This window comes from Rhodamnia argentea, chromosome 6 (genome assembly GCF_020921035.1).
Source record: "Rhodamnia argentea isolate NSW1041297 chromosome 6, ASM2092103v1, whole genome shotgun sequence".
Taxonomy (NCBI): Eukaryota; Viridiplantae; Streptophyta; class Magnoliopsida; order Myrtales; family Myrtaceae; genus Rhodamnia; species Rhodamnia argentea.
In genome coordinates, this window is record NC_063155.1 from 13,877,605 (window position 1) to 13,885,519 (window position 7,915).

Below are 7,915 nucleotides of genomic sequence, written 5' to 3' on the forward strand. Positions count from 1 at the left end.
CGGGAGAATATCTACAATTGAATATTACCTTACACGAATAAGGTTTGTTATACATTTGAATTAACTTTACTTATGGAAACTTAGGATTTAGTTGTATGGGCGGCTGAATCTGAAGAGTTCGGACTTAACTCCAATAGCTACTACATCTTCCCGGATCCAGTCTCGTTCAATCACGATTGATGGCGTCTAATTAATAATTGAAGAGCGATCCTTTAAAGACCTGTCCAATGGTTAGTTTGGGGGTAAATGAGTATAAAAGGAAGATCCATAGTGACCAATCGAGAGAGATCAGAACTTACAATTCCAAAGTGCTTGAGTTGTTCGGATTCACATACTTATTCTTGAGAGCTATAAGCTTTATCTTTGAGAGATTTCTTGTAAAAGTGATTGAGAATGATATCTCTTGTAACCTCCATTGATTCATCTAGTGGAATCCAGCCAATCGATCGTCGGCGTAGGAGAGTGGACGTAGACTTGTTAAGAAGAACCACTATAAACTTTGTGTGTGACGCCCTAGGAATTCGGTATCTGTTTAATAGTAGGATTCAGTTTATGGAATGACTGTAAATTCCAGTTTGTTGCTCCAAATTGGATTCCTAGGAATCAAGCGACGGAAATTGAAAATTTCCTGAATCGATGATTGGATTGGTTTAGGATTCGATCGTTAGTCGTTGTACCTTAGAATGAGAAATCTCGCGCTCGAGCCTCGTTCCGACCAAATCGACTTGAGATTGGACTAAATTACCCTCTTTCGGATAGCCGGATGTCCAAATTACCCTTGGTTGCAAATTACCAAAATACCCCCGGCCAAAGTTAGAAATTACGAAAATGTCCCTAGGGTTTTATTGCTTACAAGACAGAACATTTGTTACGTGGACCGCACCTCATCTCTCTTCAACCCCTAAGTCAAAATGGCATATCCCTTTCTCTCTCCCCCTTATCTCTTCTTTTTCCTTTCTTTTTTCTATCACTCTCTCTCTCCTTCTCTCTTGATGGATGACAACCACCCCCCCTCTCTCTTCTTTCCTCCTCTTTTCTTGTCTTCTTGTTTTTGCATCCGCTTCGTCCCTTTCTTCTTCTTTTTCCTCTTCTTCATTCTTCTTTTCTTCCCGCACCTCGCATGAACCAGCCCCCCTAACTCCACCCGAAGCCGTCGTGCCACCCTACTACCCGTAACTAAGAGCTAATGCAGCTTGTGCCGCCGAGCTCCACCACCCCGACTCCCTTCAACCCAATAACCCCCATCTCGGATCGAACGCCTTGAGCCCAACTTCCATCTTCCTCTTCATTCCTCTTCTTCTTGGGTGTTCCGTGATCAGCACCCCCTTCATCGCCACCGACAACGGCTCGGCCGTACACCACGACCCTCGACCGGTCGAGATCCACTAACCTGCGAGCTGCCTTCGTCATCCTCGGCCACTACATGCCTTAGCCAGCAAAAGACCCCATCTATTGTCGTGGCTAGGAGACCGCGCCTCAACCCTAGCTTGGCCCGAGCCTTGTACCCATATGTACCGGGCCGTGGCCGAGAGTGTATTGGGCCGTATCGGACCTTGTGCCCGTGAGCCCGGGTCATGTGCCAGGCAATTTGGCCAAGAGCCTAGGCCGTGTGCCAGGCCGTGGCTGAGAAATTTGTGCCGAGTGTCCAGGCCCATGTGTAGAGACCACGGGCCAAGTGTCCGAAGATTTGGGCCCAAGTGACCGAGCCTGTGTACTCGTGAGTCCAAGCCGCGTCCCAAGTTCGTGCTCGAGGATTTTCAAGAATCATCGTTGTACTTGCCACGTGTAATTGACCGTAAGTTGACCTCTAATATTTGGTTAGGTCGCTAATCATGTTCAAATTAGTTTAATTAGATTATTAGGTGTTTAGGTAGTTTAATTAGGGCTGGCTTAAGTTAGAAATTTGGTTTAGGTTAAATGGTCCTAATTAGTTAAGTTAGTCTGATTAGCTAAGAATATGTGGTTATTTGGGATTAAATTGATTGATTAGATGACTGTCATTGCTTGGTCGAGAGCGAGCGATAGGTTAGAGACGATCAATTGATGAATCAAGTTGGTTAATTTCAATTTGATGTTTTAATTGGGTTTAAAAGTGCGTAGTTTGATTGAATGTTCATAATTGGATTGATTGGCCTTCGTGATTGACTTGATTGGCTCTGTTTGATCGATCACCTGTATCGATTGTCCGATTGATTGAGTTGGTCGATTGTTGATTGATTGGATGACCGATGGGAGATAATCACCTCGTAATAGATGCAGAGTCTAGTGAATAGTTCTATGCATTCGTATGACCACGTCTAGCATCAAATGCTTGTATTGGCATTATAATGACCTTGAACCAAGTCTTGAGCATGTCGGATGAGCATATGGCTAAATGTAGGATTATAAATTGGATGTTTGACGATGGTGCTTAAGTGGTCATATAAAGAGATTTCATGGTACCGGTTGTACTATTTTCTTGGTAAGATCGTACCGTCCCGGACGTACGGAACCACACGACTTATTGGATGCACATCAACCTGTGACTCCGGGTTAAATGGATGCCGATCGCAGCTTGTGATGGACTGAAGCCCCTACGGAAATTCTTGATAGATCCATATTGTGTCGATCAGAATCACATGGACTATTGGATTCCGTCGTCGAAAGTAAGGGACAAAGCCCGATCCTGTCGGTAGAACCGCCAATCGTAGTGTAAAGTTACACTAGACGTGTGCATTGGGCCAAATGGCCATTAATAATCGGACTGCATATGGTGTTCGGTATAGATTGATATAATATGACAAGATGTGACATGCTTCGTCCATGTGCGAGTACGTGTGTCTCGACTATGAAATTTGGTATGGGACGAATCGAGTAAAACGACGGAAGCACATACTCGAGTCATCATTGCATTTGTGTGGTATTCTGGCGGGTAAGATACATGTGGTTGAGATATCTATACTGTGCATGTGATTGATTGATGGGACGTTCTAGATGAATCAACGCCCTAGCCTAGCTTAGGTGTTGACTCACCGAGATTTTTCTCATCCCGTCGTGGTTTCCATTTTCGGGTCCAAAGTAATGAAGCTAGTAGTTCCTTTTGAAGTTGATGAGGATGAGAGTGACGTAACCCTCTACCGGAGTCGATGATAAGATAACCCTTTCCGACCCATCTACCCCTTTTCATTGATCTTAGGGAACCATCCTATAGAATGGGGCTAAATAGTGTAATAACTCTGTTGGATTGATACGTGTACGTAGATGGAATAATGTTTTTGAGCTGATGTGTTTCCTGCTTTTCTATCACGGTGATATGTTACCGTCTGGGAGTATTATACGTTTTCGCATGCGTAGTTAATCTCAAAGGTCGGTAGTGTGCATGGGACGCTATTTTTTATGATATGAGACGATTTGGTAGGGATGTTGCAAGCTCGATGATTGGAGCGTGACATTGCGTGCACTTTTCTCTACTCTAAATCTCCTTTACTATGTTTAGATCTTTGCATGTGTTATTTTGAACTTATTTCTAAACTATCTCAATTTGTGTTTTGGACTTGTTTAAATTCTGCAATAAAGTTTCAAAACAGTTCAAAATCACCTATTCACTCCCTCTAGGTTATATTGCTAGATACAACAATTGGTATCGGAAGCGATTGCTCATTATTTTTGAAGTGTTTTACTTCAGAGTTAATGATCTACTATGTCTAGCAACAATTTCTCGGGAGTAGGAGATTCACACTACGGCAATAAACCACCGTACTTTTACGGAAAGTATTATAACATGTGGTGTAATAAAAATGAAGTGGTCCTTCAAGGCATCGGATGATCCGATGTGGGATGTTGTTGTCAATGGAGTAGTTTCTGCTGTTACAATAACTCTCTCTATTGGAAATGAGAATGATAACAATACCAATGCTGCAGCAACATTGTCGATATCTGAAAAAACAAAGAGACAAGGACTCGATTCCAAGGATGTTCACACACTTTTCTACGCGCTATCTACTCACTTATTTAATAGAGTTGCAGAAGAAGAATCGGCAAAAGCTATGGGACGGACTTCATGTCACATTTCAAGGAAGCGACAGTGTGAAAGAAACCAATCTTAGCATTTTGCTGAGTGATTATGAAGCTTTCAAGATGAAGCCCGATGAGTCGATTGCTGACATGATTGACTGATTTCAAATACTAGCAAGTGGTCTTGCCTCATATTGCTGAACCAATGCAAGTCGGAAAGATCCTTCGAGGACTTATAGATGACTGGAACTACATCAAGCCTTCAATATAGGAATGTCAAACAATTAGACCTCTATCCATTGATGAGGTTATTGGAACTCTATAGTCATGTGAGACAGAGCAAGCAAACAAGACAAGAGACTCAAAAGGTAAGAAGTCAATTACATTAAAATCTAAAATTAACCATGAATTGTCTGATTCAGATGAAGATGAAGATGAAGATGATGAGGAGCTTGCACTCTTGGTAAAGAAATTTAGAAAAATGGCTTGAAGAGGTAGAAATTTTAGAGGGAAGAAATCATTCAAATAGAATGATCAGAGACAGTCAAATAATGACAAATAGGAGAACAAAGATATAATATGCTTTCATTGTAAGAAGACAGGACACATCAAACCCAATTGTCCACTTATGAAGAAAGAAAAGACCAAGTATGAGAAACACAAGAAGGCGTTGAAGGCAGAAACATTGAGTGATTCTAAAAGGTAGTGAAAATGACTATGCTAACATGTCTCATGGCTAAGTCGGATTTAGAATCAGAGTTAGGTTCAGATTCGGATATTGAGGTATGTTCTTCTGAAATACTTGATGAAGTTATAGAGTACATTGATGAATTATGCAAAAATTACAAAGAAGCCCTTAAAAAGGTTTCAGTTTTGAAAAAGGAAATTTCCTCTTTGAAACATCAAGATGCTTCCCAAAAAGACAAGATTGAATTTTTACAGAGAGAATTTCAACATATCAAGGAAAGTCGTGATTTGATTTCAAAGGAGAATCATTCTTTGAAGATCGAAATTGAAAGTATTCCAAAAATATTTTCTCAGAGTTCAAAAACTTTGAAAAACATTATTTCCAAACAAATTATTTTCAACGAAAAATCTGGTTTAGGTTGCAAAAAGGAAAGCAATTTCAAAAATAAGTTTCCTGAAACAAATGACAAAATTTTGCGAGAGCCTTCCAGATTTGCATATCAACAACACTTTCATAAACAATTTACAAAGTCATATGTGTGAAAAGTTTGCATAAACTGTGGCAGCTTTAATCATATTAGAGACAATTGTATGAAAGTTTGGAGACTTGTGAACACAAAATTATCAATTGCGACTCACTCAAAAGGATCCAAGAAAGTATGGGTACCAAAGAAATAGTAAGTTATTTTTTACTTGCAGGTACCAAGGAAGAGAAAGGACAAATAGTTTTTGGACGGTGAATGCTTAAGCTACATGACTAGCGATCCGGAAAAATTTATTCAACTATCATAATACAATGGTAGAAGTGTGTCCTTTGGGGAAACAACAAAGGAAAAGTCATTGGCAGAGGAACTATGAGGATTGAAAACTTAATGATAAATGACATTTCTTTAGTCAAAGGATTGAATTACAATCTTATCTTTATAAGTTAACTTTGCAACTATGGTTATCAAATTTATTTTCAAGATACAAATTGTTTGGTTGTTAGCAAAGACAAGAAGTAGAGTTTTACTGGTCGACGTCATGGAAACATCTATCTTCTTGATATTGATTCTGAAGAAATGAAGTGCCTTATATCAATAAAAGATGAATCTGAATTATAGCATAAAAAGTTAGGCCATATCAGTATCAAGCACATATCAAAGCTATTCGCCAAAAAGCTGGTTCGCGGTTTTCTGCAGACAAAATTTGAAAAATCAAAACTTTGTTCATCTTGCACTCTCGGTAAACAAGTATGAAGTTCTTTTAAATCAATTAACTGGGTTACGACTAAATGTACATTACAGCTGCTCCATATGGATCTCTTCGGGTCCAATAGAGCTTTAACCCTTGGAGGTAAAATACTGTCTCGTGATTGTTGATGACTAGTCAAGATTTACATGGGTTTTATTTCTTGGAGACAAAAATGATGCTTTCCCATCCATTTCAAAATTTACTAAGAAAGTTCGGAATGAGAAAGGATATGTTATTTTCTGAATAAAAAACTGATCATGGGGGAGAATTTGGAAATCAAAATTTGTTAGATTTACGTGATGAGTTTGGAATTCAGCATAATGTTTCTAGTTCTTACACACCTCAACAAAATGGGGTGGTAGAAAGGAAAAATCGCTCTTTGCAAGAAATGGCAAGGACTCCTCTGATAGAAAGCAAAATTGCTTCACATTTCTACGCAGTGGCAGTCTCTACTGCTTGCTACATTTTACATCATATTTCTTTAAGACCAATTCTTGAGAAAACCCACTATGAGCTTTTCAAAGAAAGAAAACCCGATGTTGCATATTTTCGTGTGTTCGGGTGCAAATGTTTCATTCTGAAGAACATTAATGATTATATTGGCAAATTTGATGAGAAATCAGATGAAGGAATATTTTTAGGATATTCAGCGACAAGCAGAGCCTATAGAGTCTACAACAAAAACTCTCGAGTAGTTGAAGAATCAATGAATGTCAAATTTGATGAGAATATTCAGAATTAGAATGATCAATTTGAACATGCATGAGTTTTTGCATTTTCTCAAAGTTCCGAACCATTGAGAGAATCTAATGAGAATACAATTTCTAAAGAAAAAGTTGTTTATGAAGAAGTTCAATATCAAGAGACGGATCATCCGACGACGGAAACACCAAAGGAGATGCAACATGAATTTGAAGATCCGAGTGCTACTCAAAATGAAAGGCTCAATAAAAACTGGAAACATAAATCCAATCATCTAAAGGAGTTGATAATAGGAAGCTTGAATGATGGGATCAAAACCAGATCGAAGTTCAAGCAAGCAATGAGTAACATAGCACTTGTTTCTGAAGTTGAACCAAAAGAGATTGAAGAAGCATTTGCTGATGAAAACTGGATCAACGTAATGCAAGAAGAACTTAAACTAGATGACAAAGGGAAAGTCATCAAAAACAAAGCAAGACTAGTGGCTAAAGGCTATTCCCAAGAAGAAGGAATAGACTACCATGAAGCCTACGCACCGGTTACTAGGTTGAAAGCCATAAGGCTACTTCTTGCTTACGCTTGTTACAATGGTTTTAAACTTTTTCAGATGGACGTGAAGAATGCGTTTCTAAATGGTTATATTAAAGAAGAAGTTTATGTTGAACAACCCCTGGCTTCGAAGAACCTAAAGGAAAAGATATCATCTATACGTTGAAAAAAGCCTTATATGGATTAAAGCAAGCACCATGTGCTTGGTACAAGAGGTTAAGTAGCTTTCTATATGAACAAAAGTTTATTAAAGGTAATGTTGATACTACTCTCTTCATTCAGAAGTAGGGTAAGGATATTCTTCTTCTTCAGATTTATGTTGATGATATTATTTTTTATTCCTACAAAACATCTTTTTAGCATAGGATACTTACAATACACAACAGAAATGAGTATAACTTATTCCGTTTTATAGCAATTCGGGGCATGAAGTGGCTAATTATGGAACTATGGATGGACTATATAAATGAGATGTGAGGCGTATCAATAAGATCAGTCTCATTTTAATGAGTTCCGTACACGCAACAGCATGAGCAAATGGTACAAAAGGCATGGATGAGGAGGTCCATCTGGAATCATAGATAGGAAAAGGACTCATTTGTAATTTGTATAATTTGGCTCGTCTTTTGGAATATTTGTTTGCTTATAATCCTCAACCGTAGTTTTCCCTTGGTTCCTATGTCACTTGAGTGTTTGTTTGGAGAATGGGAAATCCTAGTGAAAGCAAAAGTTTTCTTTGTTTGACATGTTA